This window comes from Loxodonta africana, chromosome 12 (assembly GCF_030014295.1).
Source record: "Loxodonta africana isolate mLoxAfr1 chromosome 12, mLoxAfr1.hap2, whole genome shotgun sequence".
Classification (NCBI taxonomy): Eukaryota; Metazoa; Chordata; class Mammalia; order Proboscidea; family Elephantidae; genus Loxodonta; species Loxodonta africana.
The window spans coordinates 18,547,064-18,566,476 of NC_087353.1; positions in this window are offsets into that span (position 1 = coordinate 18,547,064).

Below are 19,413 nucleotides of genomic sequence, written 5' to 3' on the forward strand. Positions count from 1 at the left end.
TTTGGCTTTATTAGAAAACATGGCAGTGAACATAAATTTTTTTTTAATCAACGCAACCCAGCCACTAATTATCAAATTACATGTGTTAAATAGAACAACATTGGTTAGCATGGCTCCCTTGAATCATATGATAACCAAGACCTCATTAGGTGGCATAAAGAAAAAGAAAATTAAAAGACACAATAGCTCCTCTAAGGAATGTTTGGAAAAGTACTCAAATATGAGGCAAATCAAAAAACAACCCCATGTTTTATTGATTAGCACATCAACAGACTTCTGTCCAGCAGATTTTATCATAGTAGATGCATTTTTGGATGTGAATCAGTGGTTCTAGAAACTTAATTAAACCTGTCAGCCATAGTTAACTACAGCTGGTTCCTGAGTGACAGTAAAGATAGGGCCCCACCCTGCCAGGAATGTGGGCCCCTATCTCATAGCCTCAAGTTTTTTGGAATCCAGTGTCTGAGTTGGAGATGGTAAGGGCCTCATCTTCTACAAAAGTCATCATCGAAAAATACATTAGCTCTGTTACCAAGAATCTATACGTGATTTCATATTTACAAAGAGTGTTGAAGTTATTTTTAATCAACGGTTCACTGGAACTATTCAGGGTAGGTTTGTTTTGTGATCTACTTGAATAGGCAGCATATTGGAGAAAGCATGAACTTTGTGTGTGTGTGTGTGTGTGCTTTAGGTGAAAGTTTACAGAGCAAATTAGTGTCTCACTAGACAATGCACAAATTGTTTTGTGACACTGGTTGCCAGCCCTACAATCTACACGGCAGCAACTATCACTATCCCCACTCTACAAATTTTTTAAATGGAGGCTTAGAGAGATTATATAATTTGTCCAAGATTAGAAACTATAAAGTGTATAGCCAAAATGTTTAAACTTTAAATTGAAATACAACATGTATACAGAAAAGTGCACATACTTTAAGTGTGTAATTTGATGAATTATCACAAAAATCTTGCCTTTTTCTTGCTGTTTTAAAGGCTTTCTTTGTGTATTCTGAATGGAAACCTTTTATTGGTTATATGTGTTGCAGACATTTTCTCCTACTTTTTTGATGAACTGAGGTCTTAATTTTAAGGTATCCCAATTTAGCAGTCTTTCTTCTTAGTTAGTGCTTTTGATGCTCTGCTTAAGAAATTTCTATCTCAAGATCATGAAGGTATTCTCCAATGTTATCTTCTAGAACAGTACTGTTCTGTAGCATTTCCTGTGGCAATGTTTCACATCTGTGTGTGCAATAGATAGCTACTAACCACGTGCGACTACTGAACACTTCAAACGTGGTTGGCATGGCTGAGGGACTGAATTTTTTATTTCATTTAGTTCATTAATTAATGTCTAAGTCTAAATAGAACATGTGGCTACTGGTTTATTAGTTTGGACAATGTAGTCCTAGAAGCTTTTGTTTCACTTTTCATATGAGATCTTTGATCCATATAAATTGATTACATGTGGTAGTAGGTAGTGGCCAAGTTTCGTTGTTTTCCATCCATCACTATTTATTGAAAAGACTTTCCTTCTCCCACTGGGTCATAAGATCACTATGAGTCAGAATTGACTCAACAGCGATGGGTTCAGTTTTCTTCCCCCCACTGCTCTACAGTGACTCTTTTGACAAAAATCAAGTATCTCTATATGCGTGAGTCTCCTTCTAGACTTGCTGTTTCTGTCATCTATTTGTCTATCCATGTGTCAATACCACAATGTACTAATATCTGAAGTCTTCATTTCCAGTTGAGAAATTCCTCTCCTGTTGTTCTTCAGAATTACTTCGTTATTCTAGTCCCTTTTCATTGGCACAGTGGTTAAAAGTTTGACTGCTAACCAAGAGGTCAGCAATTCAAATTCACCATCCGCTCCTTGGAAACCCTATGGGGCAGTTCTGTAGGGTCACTATGAGTCAGAATTGACTCAATGGCAATGAGGTTTTTTTTTTTTTGCATTATTATACAACTTTTAGAATAAGCTTATTAATTTTCCCAAAATGCTTTTTGGAATTTTTATTGGGATTGCATTAGACCTACAGGTCAATTTGAAAACTAACATCTTTACATTATTGGGTTTTCAATCTATGAACATTTCTGCATTTATTAGGTCATCTTTAAAATTTTGTAATAATATTTTGTTGTTTCCAGCACAGAAGACTTGAACATGTGTTTTGTTAGATTTATTTCTAGTTATTAAATTTGTAAATATTATCTTTAAATACAATTTACTCTTGTATTTGTATACAACTGATATTTACAAATTGACCTTGCTTCCAACAACCTTGCTAAATTCACTTATTAAATCTAATAGTTTATCTGTGGATTCTTTGGAATTTTCCAACTAGAAAATTATGTAATATGCAAGTAATGGCAGCTTCATTTCTTCCTTTCTAATTCCTATACCTTTTATTTCTTTTTCTTGTCTTCTTGCTCTGGCTATGATCCGAAGTAAAATGTTGACTAGCAGGAAGATATTTTCAGAAGGAAAATTTACAAAATTTCATCTTTATGTATTTGCTATAGATTTAAAAATAAATAAGCATCTTTCTAATAGATTAAGAAGATTCCTTCTATTCCTACAAAAAAACCAAAAACAAACCTGTTGCCATTGAGTCGATTTTGTCTCATAGTAACCCTATAGGACAGGGTAGAACTGCCCTATAGGGTTTCCAAGGAGCAGCTGATGGATTTAAACTGTTGACATTTTGGTTAGCAGCCAAGCTCTCAACCACTGCACCACCAGGGCTCCCTTATATTCCTAGTATGTTAAAAAAAATTTTATGGATGCATGCTGAATTTTAGCAAATGCTGTTTTTACATTTATTGAATAATATAATTTTTCTCTCTTAATCAATCAATGTGCTAAAGAACATTGATCAGTTTTTGAATGACTAACCAGCTTTGCTTCCCCGTAATAAATTCAATTTGGTTGTGATATATTATCCTTTTACATAATGCTGGATTTAGTTTGCTAATATTTAGGATTTTTACATTTATCTTCTTTAATGGGATAGGTCTATAATTTTCCTTTGTTTTAATGTCCTTACAAGAGTTTGGTAGCAAGGTTTGCTGGTCTCAAAAAAAGTCTTAAGAAATATTTCTTCTTTTTCTATTTTCTGGAAGCGTTCTGTAAGATTGATGATATCTCTTCCTTAAATACTTGATAGCATTCATTTAGGAAGCCATCTGGGCCTGAAGTATTCTTTATGGGAAGATTTTTTAATAACATATTCAGTTATTTATGTTTTCTAATTATTATTGTGTCTATTTTGATAAGTTGTGGTTTCCTAAGAATTTATACGTTTTATCAAAACTTTCTAATTTATCGTATAAATTTGTTAATATTGTCCTCTTCTTTTTTTTTAAGTGTCTGTAGAATTCACAGCAAGTCTCCTTTATCACTCTTGATTCTGTTATTTTTGCCTCCTCTTTTTTCTTGATTAGTCTACCAGGGATTTGTCAATTTTATTGGACTTTTCAAAGAGCTAACTTTGGTTTTGTTGATCCTCTATTGTAAACTTGTTTTGCATTTCATTAATTTCTACTTATATCTTTATTATTTACTTCCTTTGAGTTTAGTTTGCAGTTCTTTTTCTAAATTCTTCGGTAAAAATTTCAGTCTCTTTTCAATAAATCTCTTAAGCATAACTCTAGTCAAATAAAAAAAAAAATTACGTCCCACAAATTCTGATTTATAATTCAGTTCAAAATATGCTCTAATTTCTGTTATAATTTTAACCTTAACTTGTAGTTTATTTAGAATTTATTTCTTATTTTCGAACACATCCAGATTTTCTAATTATCTTTTTATTGTTGATTTCTAAGTTAATAATAAAGGAACATACACTATATGTCCTTTGACACTTTTTAAGACTTGTTTACTTCCCCAGCATATGGTCAGTTTTATAAAAAGTTCTGTGTGTTCTTGAAATGAATATGTATTCTTCAGTTATTGAGGCGCAATGTTCTTCTATGCCATTTAGATCAAGTTTATTACATAAGTTGTTCAAATCATCTGTATTTGTCCCGATTTTTGACTAGTCTATCAGTTATTGAAAGAAGTATGTTAAATTCATCTACTATGATTATGAATTTGTTTACTTCCCTTTATAGTCTGAGCACTTTTCCTTTATATAATTGAAGTTATATTATCAGATGTATTCAAATTTTGAATTGTTACATCCTGCTGGTGAATTGAACATTTCAGAATTATGAAATGTCCCTTTTTATCTCTAGTAATGCTTCTGTGATTTACGGTCTACTTTGTCCGATATTAGTATAGCTAAACTAGCTTTTTGCTTTTTTATTTTTGTTTGTTTATTTACATGGAGTTACTTTTTCAAAACTTTTGTTTTTCACCTTTCCATATTCTTACATTTAAGATTTATCTCCTGTAAGCAACATATAGTTGGATTTTTAAAAATCTATTCTATCAAAATTTTAATATTAATTGGCATATTTAGTTCATTTACATTTAGTGTAATTATTGTTACATTTCTCTTTAAATCTACCATCTTACTGTTTGTCCCACCTCTTTTATATTCCTTTATCTCTCCTTTCTTGCCTTCTTTTGTATTAATTAAAGCCCCCGCTATCTCTTCCCTGAGTTGCTGCAACAGCTTCATAGTTGATCTTCTGCCCCTACTGTTTCTTTCTAGTCTCTCTAAGCTGAGCCAGAAGGATCTTCCTGAACTAAAAACCTAGGCATGAAACTTCTCTGCTTAAATATTTCCATTGGCTTCTCATAACCTTCAGAATGAGACCCAAACTCCAGGTATGATAAACACAAGGCCTCCAACAACCTTGTCCTGCCCGCCTACCCAGCCTCCTCTCCTATTAGTCTGCTCTGCCATCTGCACCCAGCCATGTTAATCAATGTGCCTGTGCCTCATGCCTCTGTGTTTGCATATACCATGATGTTCCCGTCATTCCATTTCTGTCTGCCTCACTTTCTAGCAGTGACTGGTGCAGCCACAACCTGGACAGTCATTCAAAGAAAACAAGTCCTTCAAGGCACACAGACGCCTAAGAGGTTCACTTGACTACTGGGTTCAAATTCAAGTTTACCAAATATTTATTGAGCATTAGTTCCCATGCTAGGAGCCTTCATACACACGAGTAGATTGGTCACATTCTAACCTGCACGGTAACATAGCAGAGTTCTCAGAAATGGAACAGGTCAAGCAACCAATGCTTTACTGAGCTCTAGTACAGTTTTTTTTTTTTTTTTTTTGGTTACATCTTCCTGGTGAATTGAATATTTTGCAATTATGAAATGTCCCTTTTTATCTTTAGTAATGCTTCTTGATTTACAGTCTACTTTGTCTGATATTAATATCACTCTGATTATCAAGATGTGGAGCCCGAGAATGAGTACATTTTTTTACAGCAGGCCAGCATTCCAGTTCTGCCAGTCCTTTTGTTAGTTACTCTGTGGTCTTAGTGAAACTCTCCTTTGTTTGAGTCAAAGGACACCCTAAGGGGCATCTAGCCAAGGCCCTTTAAACTATCTCCTTAAAATCTGTCATTCCCACTCCAGTGCATATATAGCTAATATTTGCTGAAAGCAGGACCCTTGTTGAGCTCTGAACCTTTAAATGTAAAAGCAAATGGTCGTGTCCAGCTGCTGACAAGATGGGGAGGGGTAGCAGGGCAAATTTGAGTCTTGGCTATGTGTATAAAATTGTGTAATAAGTGGTTATGCTTAATAATACCTGCAGAAGTCGATGGAATATAGTGATTATTGAGTCTATTCCCAAATAAAATAATATTATTTTATAGTAATATTTCCCTTCCTTGCTTCTCAAACTGGGGTCCTGGCACTCCCTGAGGGTTTGTGGATTTAGACTAGAGAGAGACCACAGGGCATCTCCCTGACATGTCACTTTTACTCAGAGATTTGGGGTAAAAGCAGTAAATTAACTGGTCAGTGATTTAAGACATCTTTATATCAAAGCAAACACCGGCATATTAAGGAGTAGGATATTAACTTTGCACAAATTATAAAACTAAGATGGGAAACTTCATAGAAACGCGATTTCTTTGGATTCCTGGACTCCTCTTGAACAAATATTTGCTCTTCTTTGAAGTTAGGAGAGTTTAAGTGAAAAGGTTTGAGGGGTACCGTTTATAGTGATAAGGTGCCATGGAGTGATCAAAGCTCCATGAAAAACAGGTAAACACACTGGTGTGACTGCACATTTCTAGAATGAGTACTTCCAGCATTGTTATTCTTGTCCTTCATGCAATCTTAAGCTCTACAGGCTGAAACCATACAAGTGGTTCTAGTATCCATTCTAGTATCCCTAATGCTACCCTAAAATGCTCTGGGTTTGGAAAAAGCCAATCTCCTGCCCTTCCCACTCCACCGCCCCCCCCCCCACACACACATATCACCAGCCCCAGCAGAGGTGACAGCTGAGAGAACAGGAAGCACTGATCATGGCAGCCCAAGCCTATTTGATATTCTGGGGAGGAAAGCAGCAGTGGTCAGAATCCTTAGCTGAACTTGCCTGGCTGCTCTGTTGACTGGAGGCCCTTTGGCAGCATGACCAGGAAGTCAAATAAGAAACACATTCTCCAAAAGCCCACAATGCAAGGGAGCCTGGGAAATGCGATGGCCCTTTGCTGCCCCCACCCTGTGGAGAAGCTCTGGGGGCAAGAAGGAGGAGGAAGCAGCTGCTGGGCTCTGGAATTCATCTTCTAAGTAGGCCGATATAGAGGGATATGGAGAATTCAGCAAGCCCCACTCCTTCCCTGCCAGGTACCCAAAATACCACCATCAGTGACTCACTCTTTGGGTTAAGCATTGCCCACACATAATTCATCTAAGGTGCAAATAAGTCTGTGTGATGATGGCAGAGGAGGTTGCTCACCAGTCAGTGTCAGATTCCCAGAGAGTAACCTGAGGAGAATTCTGAAGTGAGGGAAGGGGAAGAGAAGAAATGTGGAAAAGAGATGGAGAAATAAAGACATGGATGTGGGGAGTGTGGGAGAAAAACTGCCGATTTTACAAATTTCCTGGGAGTCTAGAATCACAGGAAACATTTAAATCCTATTAAGCAAACATGGGTCTGATAGAGGTATTGTTCATTGCCTCCCAACAGAAATGAATAATCTGGGGTCTGGTAAAAAGACATGGCTTATTTAAGTGGCAAGCACAGGACTTACCCCAGCCCTGTGGCAGTCTCCTCCACTGAGGATGTCTTATCAGAGCTGTTCTCCCCTCCTGGGTTTACTTCTCTCCTAGGTCTGCTCAGTGAACCTGCTCCAGTGGGCCTGGCATTCCCTGCATGGCCACCAGACTCAGTTCTGGGAAGCCTGGGCCTCAGAGAAGGGGGTGGCCCCAGCAGGACAGCCAGGACCACAACCTGGGCAGCTGGCTTCTCACAGTTTCTTCTAGGTCAACAAGGAGTGCAATCAGATGCTTTCAGAAGCGCCATGAAACATCACCAGCCCTTCAGCTAAAGTTAGAAACTTAAAAAAGACCTGTGACTCGGCCACATGAGCGCTGAATGCGCTGATGTGGCTCTGGTCTGCCTAGAAAGTGCTAGAGCAGGTAAATGAGCAGGTGCCTCCCTGGAGTGTGGACCCCTCCCCTTTGGGATAGAGGCCCTCGGCAGCTCGTCTCACTGTTGGTGCTCCTTCCAGGAGTGCAGTAGGGCGTGGGCAAAACCCAAGGGGCTGGCTGGGATGGGCGCCTGAAGTTCAAGAAGCCAGAAGGAAAGTCACTAAACCGGAAGCGCCAGTGCAGGTTCTGAAGCCGGGTGTGGACCCGGAGATCTGAGGTGCAGGTTGATGAAAGCTGGAGCAAGCAGGTTCTGGGTGGACGCAGAAGGGGTCGGTGCTGCCCAGAACAGGTGCTGCTGTTTGAGGCTGGCTTTCATGTGCGGGCAGGGCGTGGCGTGTGGGAGGCTCAGCAGGGTCTATGAAGCCAGGAGGTAAATGCCACCCGGAAACCTCTTCATTTAGAACAGGAGGGAAGGGCCTGTGAGAGTGGCGTGAAACACAATTACTTAGGCAGCTGTTTGAGATGTAGACATGTAGAACGTGGCCATTGGGGTGTGTGGAGGTGAAAAGCCCTGCCAGACATGACGAGAGCCGGCTCTAAGGGGGCAGGAAGGATCTGAGTGTTGTAACGGACTCCTCCGCAGCTGCTCAGGCACTTCCTGCCCCAAGACTTCAGCCTGCCCGGCAGCCCCGAGGGACTGTTCTGGGACTGTGATGACGTTGCCATGGAAATGTCACTGAAATGTCAGAAATGTCAAACTCAAGGCTTCCTGCTCTGCAGGCATCTTCCCCAGTGAGGGGGGGGAGTAGTTTAAAAGGAATGTCACTGTTTATATTGTATGTACTACGTTATCCTGCACTTGGAAACGCTGGTGATGCTACGGGGGACTAACCCAAAGGTCGGCAGTTCAAGTCCACCAGGCGCTTCTTGGAGACGATGTGGCAGTTCTACTCTGTCCTATAGGGTCGCTATGAGTTGGAATCGACTTAATGGCAACGGGTTTGGTTTGGTTTATGGATTTATCTGGCACTTATGCTTGGGCCCCTTTTCACTGTCTTCTAGTTATTGTGTGTGTGTGTGTGTGTGTGTGTGTGTGTGTGTGTGTGTGTGTGTGCATTCATCCCCAAGACTTTTCAGTAGGGGTTAGAATGACCAGTCTCAGGACCCGGGTTCTAGTCCCAGCTGTACCCAACCTTGCTGTGTGGCCTCAGGCGAGTTAGGTCATTAACACTCTCTGGCCCTGTCTTTTCTCCTCTTTAAAAAGGATTATGACTCTTCAGGGAGTCCCTGGGTGGCCCAAACAGGTTACGCTGCTAACCGACAGGTTGGTGTTTTGAACTCATCCAGAGGTGCCTCAGAAGAGAGGGCTGGCGATCTGCTTCCAAAAGGTCACCACCACTGAAAACCCTATGGAGCAGTTCTATTCTGCACACATGGGGTCACCATGAGTCTGAATCGACTCAAGGGCAACATTTTTTTTCTTAATGACTCTTTAGAGGTTATTTAAGAATCAAAGAAAATAATAATTGCCTAAAAATTACATTTTGGAATGAATTAGGGTATATATATTGATTTATTATTATTCATGCATTCATTCAATAAGCATTCCTTGTGTGAGGTACTAAGAAATCAGCAGTGAAGAAAAGAGAATAGATGTTGCCCTTGTTCTCAGGAAGTTTACAATTTAGTAGGAAAGGCAGACATCAAGAATAAGCACGAAAGAAAAAATTGTGTTTGGTGTCATAAGGAACAAGAATAGAGCTCTATGAGAAGGACTTAAAAAAAAAAAAAAAGGTGTACTTATAAAGAATAAATCACAAACACCCGAATGGCGGTGGGATGGGCCAAAAGCATGAGCCCAGGACAGCCCCAGAGGTGGGTAAGAGCCAGTCACATCTGGCTAAGGGAGCCACAGGCCCATTAGGGGGATCTGAAGCCCGGAAATCTGTCCACAGGGGACAAGACACAAGTCTTTTTTTGGCATTTTTTAAATTGTGCTTTAAGTGAAAGTTTACAGCTCAAGTTAATTTCTCATACAAAAATTTATACACATATTGTTATGTGACCCTAGTTGCAATCCCTATAAAGTGACAGCACTCTCCCCCTTTCCACCCTGGGTTTCTCGTATCCATTCACCCAGCTCCTATCCCTTTCTGCCTTCTCGTCCCACCTTCAGACAGGAGCTGCCTATTTAGTCTCGTGTATTCTACTTGAACTTGAACTAAGTAGCATACTCTTCACAAGTATTATGTTTTATAGTCCAGTCTAATCTTTGCCTGAAGAGTTGGCTTCAGGAATGGTTTTAGTTCTGGGTTAACAGAAAGTCTGGGGACCAGATCTTCTGGGATTCCTCTAGTTTCAGTCAGACCATTAAGTCTGGTCTTTTTGCAGGAATTTGAGTTCTGCACCCCACTTTTCTCCTGCTCCATCAGGGACTCTGTGTTGTATTCCCTGTCAGGGCGGTCACTGGTGGTAGCTGGGCACCATCTAGTTCTTCTGGTCTCAGGCTGATGGAGTTTCTGGTTTATGTGGCCCTTTTGTCTCTTGGGCTAATATTTTCCTTGTATCTTTGGTGTTCTTCATTCTCCTTTGCTCCAGGTGGGTTGAAACTAAATGATGGATCTTAGATGGCTGCTCTCAAGCTTTTAAGACCTCAGATGCCGCTCACCAAAGTGGGATGAAGAACATTTTCTTAATAAACTTTGTTAGGCCAATTGACCTAGATGGCCCCTGAAACCATGGTGCCCAGACTCCTGCACCTGCTACTCTGTCCCTCAAAGTGTTCGATTGTGCTCAGGAAACTTCTTAGCTTTATGGTTTAGTCCATTGTGGTGACTTCCCCTGTATTGAGTGTTGTCCTTCCCTTCACCTAAGATAATTCTAGACAAGAGGTTAAGTCTTATTAGCCAAGATCAAGACCAAGAGCCTGGGGATTTGCCCAAACAAGGGTGGGACAGAGTTTACCAGATGGGTTCTGGAGTGTACAGACCAGTGTCAGGAAAGGCACAGGGAAAAAGCAAGGCTTACAGGCAGGACATGTAGTCTTTGGGGGGAGCAGTAGGACCATCAGAAATCCAGTTCCTGGAGAACTAGGGTACCAAGGTCAAAGGAGGACCAGCTGCAAGACTGAGACAGGAAGTGATGGCCCTGAACCTCAGTGATTAAGCCAGGCAGACCCTCCCACACAGTGCAGCTGGTGGCTAATAAAAGCTGTGGTCATGCAAGCCTGGTGCTCAGCCACTGTCACTTTCCCTTTCCTCATCATGCCATTCTGTGTCTTATCTCTGGTCTCAAACTCAACCTGAGGACTCCAAAACTGCATTTGGTTCCTTGACTTTGAACCTGCATGGTGTTCAAGGTCATAACTTATACTGAGTCACCTTATAACTGCTCTGGGCCCTGTTCTCAGCTCCCACTGCAGTGCTGGCCTCCTGGATCAGTGCACCAGCCACCTCTCTGGCCCTCCTAGAAGGAGCTTGAGCAGTGAGCTGCTGCTGACCTAGGGCCTCCTTATCAGCCTTTTGTTAGTGACTGCGGGTTTCCGAGTCTGGGAGAGGGGTAATCTTCAAGGTGGAGGTTCAGTGGTCCCAGTGCGGTCAGCAAATATGTGTTGAATAAATGAATGAATGAAAAAAAAAAAAAAGCCCAGAGGGATGAAAATATTTGGAACCAAGATGCTCTTTTCTACATAAATGAAACACTTGAAGAAGACCAGAATTTCCAGTGAAAATGGTAATGGCTACCCCTCAAATATCTTCTTCCAGAGTGGTTTCCAAATGTTTAACACACACACACACACACATACATCTAAATGGGTTTTGCGTTTTAGACCTACAATCACAGAAAACAAATTTGGTCTATCTCTTGATATTCATATTATATGCTTAGATAGTTCTAGACACAAAGTCCTTTCCTCATTTAACCTTTATAATAATGCTACAGGGTAGGTGTCATTTGTGTCCATTTTCAGGGAAAGAAAACCAAGATTCAGAGAAGTTGAGTGATTTACTCAAGGGCACACAGCCCTTGTGTGAGTGGCAGAACTCAGATTAATCTACTTGCAGCTGCTTTATACAGCAAGCCATGCTTTTAGCCACTGGAGTTTGGTGTTGGTTCATTTTGTTTGCGTGGCTAAGGCTATTAGACAACTTGGCTCCTTTTGTGTGTGTGTGTGTGTGTGTTTTGATCTTTGTGGGATTCACTAACTGAATCCAGGGCTCTGACTGCCCCCTATTAGTCTCCTGTGATGTGCCCAATTCTTCTGACATTGACATCAGCAAAATCATATTCTCAGGAAGGGGATTCTGCAGCTGGAAACCTTCTCAGGCATTGTAGTGGGCAACCAGCAGGCATCCTTTGTCATCGGACCCCCATCAGAGAAGGCAAGCTCAGCAATGATCCTTGGAAAAGACTTGGGATAGGAAAATAAAGGACGTTTCTGTAAAGGAAACAAATGTTCCAAGATGCCTCCATTAATTAAGAAAAGCTGTTGTTGTTCCACCCCCAGTATGTGGAATAGATCTGCTCCATAGGATTTTCAAGGCTGTGACCTTTCAGAAGCAGATCACCAGGCCTGTCTCCTGAGGTGCCTCTGGGTGGGTTCGAACTGCCAACCTTTAGGCTAGTAGCTGAGAGCTTAACCATTTGCATCATCCAGAGAAACTGAGGGGGTAATACACATTGTCCCAGTCTCCACAGTCCTAGATTATAAAGCCATTGTGTTAGGCTGGTTTACGAAATATACAAATAATGTCAATGTCGTTGCTTCCATACTTAATGGAAGCACCTCCTTTTTAAGCCTGAGAAAGCTTTGTGTAGCAGCTTAGGCAACTCCTTTAAATGAATTAAGCCATGAAGTGCATTGAGAGAGCTTTTGGCCCATTGTACATTGTATATTACGTGATTTGGAATTACAGCTGAGAAAACTCAGTGAAGTGAGCATGACTCTCAAAAATCAAACTTGGACACGCAAAAAATATAACCGAATTTTTATATTTCTAGCCCCCATTCTTCTGCAGTGATAACAGTTCATCTCAGTCATTTTGGAGTTCCCTTACCCTCTTTTCCCTGGGATTCCATCTGTGTTCTGGAGGCAGGGAGATGGTGGTGGGAATTGCATACTGCTGAGGCTTTGGGAAAGGGGCCATCTGGTCTTCAATGTCATCTTCTTACACTGGCATCAACGGAAATATCCACTGCCCCATCTGAGCGTTGGTCAAACATCCATACAATTAGGACACAAGGCTGACTCCTGGTCTGTCTCTTCTCTCAGTTTTTTTTCATGTTACTCACGGGCACATGGACACTCTTCAGCAGCTTCTGTCCTGTGCTAGGGCAGAAAACTCTGGGAGATGGTCAAAGGTCCTGTCCACCTGAGCAGATCATGCCATTGCTTCTCCTAGAAGCCGTCACCTCTACGTTTCACAGCCTACAAGCTTACTTGGGATTTTAATGCCTCCTTGAGGCTCATAGGCTGGGGAGCAGGTCAGTCACCCTCTTTTCTGTCAATCTAAGTACCCATACTTGCTTTCTGACTCTTAACCAAGGGAACGCTTTCTGAGTCTTGGGACAGGGGCCAGGGAGGGAGGTAGGAGGACAGGAAGCCATGCCCCCCTATTTTCTCTTACCATAAAAAAAAGAAAAAAAGTTCTTTTTTTTTTCTATGAAATATATTGCCTATGCCCCAAGTCTTTTCTCTTCCTCTAAGAAGCCAGGTTTTGTTTTGCTTTGGTTTGGCTCTTAGGTATCACTTATAAACAATGCAATGCACAGATCTTAAGTACTCAGTTTGAACAAGATAAAACATTTTCATCAGCCCCAGACGTTTGCCCCAAGAAAGGGCCTAGATTTTGTAACACAAAAACCAAGAAGATCTCCCTTTTACTTTTCTCTCTCTTATTCTGCTGTTACTTCCCTTTGCTGAGGTAATAAGCACACTCTGGCCTAGTTGCTGCTACCTAAAAGGGCCAAGGTATATGAAGAAACACCAGGTAGAAAAAAACACACACACACAACACATAAGATAATATTTTCAAAATATTATACTCCATATTTAAGGGCTATGGCTTCTAACCAAAAGGTTGGCAGTTTGATTCCACCAGCCACTCCTTGAAAACCCCATGGGAGTTCTACCCTGTCCTATAGGATCGCTATGAGTCAGAATCAGGTTTGGTTTGGTTTTTTATACTCTATATTAATCATCTAATAACAAAGAATTATCCTCATTAATGATCCAATAACAAAGAATTATCCTCATTACACTTACGCAGTACATTATAGTTTACCAAGTGCTTTCGCACTCTTTGTCTCATTTACTTTTACAACGTCTTTATAAGTCAGGTAGGGCAGGAATTACGCCCATTTTACAGAAGAGAAAACTGAGCTCCAGAGTGAAGATGTGATCCTTACCTAATGCCTTACAGCTGGTAAGTGGCAGAAGCGACTAGGACTCAGGTTCATGCCACTACAATTCTGTTTCCAGGGAGGCTAATTGTCACTAGCTCTCAGAGTAGAGACTAGAAAGGCAATCACTGATTTAGAAGAATCTGAAGGGCTCCCAAACCTGACCCCTCCTCTTACCCAAATCCCCTCTCAAGTTCTCTAGACTGGGTGTCCTCCTTTTACCCTCCATTAGTTATTCCTGTGGGTTAGGGCATTAAAGGCCTAGGAGGGTTGCCCCTGCAGAGTATGCGATGAAGACCCAGAACCAAACCCATTGCCATCAAGTCAATTCTGACTCATAGTGACCCTATAGGACAGAGTAGAACTACCCCATAGAGTTCCCGAGGAGCTCATGGTGGATTTGAACTGCCAACCTTTTGTTTAGCAGCCATAGCACTTAGCCACTATGCTACCAGGGATGCCATGAAGACAGAGGTTGGCAAATTTACTTCAAGGAGGAGGGGAATGCTGAAACTGAGGCAACGTGAGCCAGTGGTCCAGAGCCCAGGATCTGGAGCCTTATTCTCTGGGCCAAACCCAGTCTTCCTCACTTACAAGCTGTGTGATTCTGGGCAATCTATCCAACCTCTTTACACCTAGGTTTTTCCCACACGTAAAGTGAACATGGGAATCCTGGTGGCTTAGTGGTTAAGTGCTACAGCGGCTAACCAAAAGGCTGGCAGTTCGAATCCACCAGGCGCTCTTGGAAACTCTGTGGGGCAGTTCTTCTCTGTCCTATAGGGTCACTATGAGTCAGAATCGACTCAACAGCAACAGGTTTTTTTTTTTTTTTTTTAAGTGAACTTAATAGACTCCACCTCAAAAGATTTATTGTGAGGATTAAATGAGTTAATGCAAGTAAAATATTTAACCCAGTGCCTGCTGCAGAGCAAGCATTCAATAAATGCTAGTTAATAATATTGAAAGGAAGTTGTAAACTACACAAACACTAATACTTGACCGGTGTGTCGTTAGCACCTCAGCAAGACAATAACCCAGTTTTGAAAGTCCTCTTTGATGTGATGCTCATTTTGGAACGCCCTAGGAGTAACCCAGCATGGCTAGATGGAAATGGATGAGGAACCGTTCAGTGGTCCTGGGCAGAAGACAATAGTCCATTTTCCAATGAGAAGAGATCAGAGAGAATTGGAGCTAATGAAGGACAGTGATACTGTCACTTAGAAGTAGTGTAGTATGTAATGGAGAGGAGGACACCATCTGTGAGAAACACCTGACAGGTTAGTTTGTTCAGGTACCACTTGCCAGGCAGGGAGAGCTGGGCGGGTCTGGGCAGGGTATTTATCCAGTGCAGCCGAAAGGGGCATTGGGGCCAGATGGAGATAGGGATTGTGGGTAAGGAGGGATGTGAAGGTCAAAGCCAGGGTAGTCCTCAACATGGGGCTGAGGAGTGAGGATGCTACAGAAAAGGAACCAAGCTATCGGACAGCAGGAAGCTTTGGAACAGGGCAGAAAAGGGAGCTGGGCAAGTGGTTCTGAACTATGAATGGGACCTGTGCATAAATGGTGAAGACCTGGTTTTATGTGTGGTATCAGGATGAGCACAGGGACTGAAGGAGCCAGGCCGTGGTGCTCAGGACTACATCAGGATCAGGACTGGATGTTTGGCAGGAAAAGTGAACTGAAGCGAGTAGACCCTTTTGGGGATTAAGTAGGATTAGTTGTAGGTGTTAGGATTTGTTTGGATTCGGCTTTCTTCCCCCTAAAAACTTGGAAACTGAAAGAGCATCTCGGCTTATTTGTTGAAAATAATCAAGACTATAAAGGCAAGAGAACAAGACTGAGATTTCAGCAAATTTAAAACTCACTGGAGCGATGTTAAGGAAATCATTGTAGGCAAATCAGTTAATTTAGAAAACAGCAAGAGCGAAGAAAAGTTCTGTTAGAGAAATATTGTATCTTTGACCTCCTCTTTGACCTTCCCTGTTGTGATAACTGATAAACCTTGACTGGTAATCCTTGACTGTCTTTCTTCCCCACTGGACTGGAAGCGGAGCCCTGGTGGAGAAGTGGTTAAGAACTCGGCCGCTAGCCAAAAGGTCAAATCCACTAGCCACTCCTTGGAAACCCTACAAAGCAGTTCTACTGTGTCCTATAGGGTTTTTGTGAGTTGGAATCGACTGGATGGCAGTGGGTTTGGTTTTGGGTTTGGTGGACTGGAAGCGTCAGGACAACGAGCCTTTTCTCTGCTCTAACCTCTGTACCCTGAGGGCTGACCCAGGCCTGGCCCATTCAGAACACTCAACAATTACTTGCCCAATGAATGAATTTATGACAAGTCCCTAGAGCCTAAAGACATGAATGTCACAAGAACTCCGTACTCAGTCAGTCATCAGTACTACACAGTTATCAATTTTCTAAAATATTTTAATTTTAGCATTGTGCCTTAGTGTTTTTTCTTCTTTCTTTCACTATAGTTCACTGTTTTATAGTGTCTTAGCCATATGCAAAATTCTATGGATATGCTGCACAAAGAATTAAAAAATAATTCTAATAACATGCGGAAAGATACTAATAAGAACTAACACATGCATGACACTTTATACTTTATTTCTAGCTGCCACTGAGTCAGCCCCCAACTCACGGCCCCATACACAACGGAACAAAACTCTCCAGATTGTTGTGACCTATAGGGTTTTCACTGGCTGATTTTCAGAAGTCGATCACCAGGCCTTTCTCCCTAATCTGTCTTAGTCTAGAAGCTCAGTTGAAACCTGTTCAGCATCATAGCAACATGCAAGCCTCCAAATGAGAGACGGTTGGTGGCTGCACGTGAAGTACGTTGTCCAGGAATCAAACCTGGGTCTCCTATAGTGAAGATGAGAGTTCTACCATTGAAGCACCATTGCCCTAAACACTTTTATTGTAATTCCAGTGCTTTCTGCTTTGGAAGAGACTGAGCTGAGGGACACGGAAAAGAAGGTAGTCCAGAAATGAGCATGAGAAATTAATTTAGACATAAGACCACACAAGCTGGAGGCAAAGTCTTTTACTTTGCCCGCCCCTTGCCCTTTCCAGCATCCTGAGGTTTCCAATCCAGGTCAGTGGATGATGTAGCTTCTCCAGCAAGGACTGCAGAAGAAAAAATAAAATAAAAGGAGAAGAGTAGGGGAAGAAGTAGCTAACCCCTAAACATTTGTGTTTTTAAAGCAGCTCTTTAAAAAAAGGAGGCCAAAAGCCAAAACCTGTTGCCATCAAGTGGATTCCAACTCATAGCAACCCTATAGAACAGAGTTGAACTGCTACACAGGGTTTCCCAAGAGCAGTTCGTGGATTCGAACTGCCGACCTCCTGGTTAACAGACAAATGCTCAACCACTGCGTTACCAGGGCTCCAAAAAGAGGAGAGGTGGGACTAAAAACTCCTGAGTACAGAAGAATTTGATCAGGGCTGCAGCCAGACAAGTGCACCCTCGAGGACGAGATACTCGATTTGGTAATTGGGTTCCATCTTGGCTGGTGACTGGGTGGGGAGGTGTGGCATGGGTGGAGTGGCTTGAGAGGCAATGGCCTGATCGTCTGGGCCTTCGGTTTGTCCATCTGGAAAACAGTTTCTCTTTCTTCACAGGGTGGGGAGAATTAATTAATGCTTTATGCTCCTTGATGAAAGGCGCTGCACAAGCTCTAATTATCCAGGGTGTCAGCTGCTACTCACCTCTGTCTCATATAGCATGTCTGCCAAAGAGACGTCAGACCAGATTGCTTGCTCGGCTGTTATCGGGATTAGCCATCATCACGGAGCATCTGGTTTGTGTGGTTTTCTATCTGTATCTCCAATTGACTGCCTAGGATCCAAAACCCTGCAGGGAGGTCGTATCTTCTTTTAGGAGGTTGTGACATTAGACCTGTACTCCACTTCTCCTACTTTAATCCACAACCCACAAGGAAGCAGCTCCCTGTGGGGATGATTTGACAATCTCTTGACAGGCCCTACACACACCAAAACTACCCCTCCCTCCCTTTTCGTGTGGGCCAGAAATTCTTCCATTAAAAATGCACTCCCTACCACATGACTTAGCAATTCCAATCCTAGGTCTATACCCAGAAGAAGTGAAGGCAGGGATGCAAACAGATACCTCTACATCAATGTTCGTTGCAGCACTTTTCCCAATAGTCAAAAGTGGAAACAACCAAAATGTCCATCGACAGGTGAATGAATAAACAAAATGTGGTATATGCGGACAATGGAATATTATGCTGCCTTCAAGAGAAATGAAGTTCATCAGAATGCAGGCCACAGCTGGATGAATCTTGAAAACGTTATGCTGAGTGAAAGAAGTCAGCCAAAAAAGGACAAATACTGTATGATCTCACTTATGTGAGATAAGCAAATATTAATCAACCAAAGATTATTAATGGTTACTAAGGGTGGGAGGGAGGGGAAGAGAGGGAATTTTGTTTGGGGGGCATTGAGTTTGTGTTAATGGTGGTAGAATATCTTGGAAAAAGTGAGCCATGACGGTAGCGCAGCATTAAAAACGTAATCAATGCCATTGAATTGCAAATTTACAAGTAGTGCTGGCAAATGGTTTAGTGTGTATATTTTCACCACAATTAAAAAAAGAAAACTAAAAAAATGACATTCCCCTGGGCTTTGGATGTTTTTCCAAGAGCCCTATATGTTGTGATGGAGTGAGAACAATACCAGGAGTCAGAAAACCTTGGTCTTGGGCTTCCTCGCCTTTATGGGGGCTGGCTCTGCCCTTTACTAGCCTGGTGACCTGGGATAAACCTCTGCTCTTTCTTCTTTTTTTTTTTTTCCATCTAAAATGGCGACGTCGATGCTGTCTTGTAGCGTGGCTGTGAGGATCAAAGGAGATAATGGATGTGAAAGCCAAGTGTTGCAGAAATGTAAGAAGCATTATTATTACCAAAATGCTAGTCGGTCCAGGCTGGATAATCCCCTGTAGGGATTAGTTGAAGGCTCACCAAGCCCAAGCAGGCACCTGAGGTGGGCAGAACAGAGAAGCCGGGGAGACCACAGCAGACAGAGAGACACCGGAAAAGGAAAAGGGAGAGACCTCTACCGCTGGCATGGCTACTAAAGCTTTGGGGTGGGAGGGACATGGGACTTTCCCCCACTTCCCCCACAATTTGGCAGACCTGTAGGGGTGTCTGGTGCTGTCCTACCCCCTAGTCCAGCCTGGACACTGCTTTTCTCTTGCCCGGGATGTGCAGGGTGAGGAGTGAAGGTAAAAGATATACTGTTAAAGACCCAATAAGAAAAATAACCTAACGTATCTGGGTCCATGCAGGCACGTCATCACTCAGGTAATCCAGGCAAAAAGGCCCAGTCTTGGCACAAGCAGCCCATATGAGTCAGGCTGCTGTAATTGCTTTCTTTGTCAGAATTTCCTGGATAATTTCCTCCCCTTTGTGTGGATGAAAGAACCTGGCCTCCGCTTCTGGGAGCATGATTGCCAAACGTGATTGGGTCCTTAG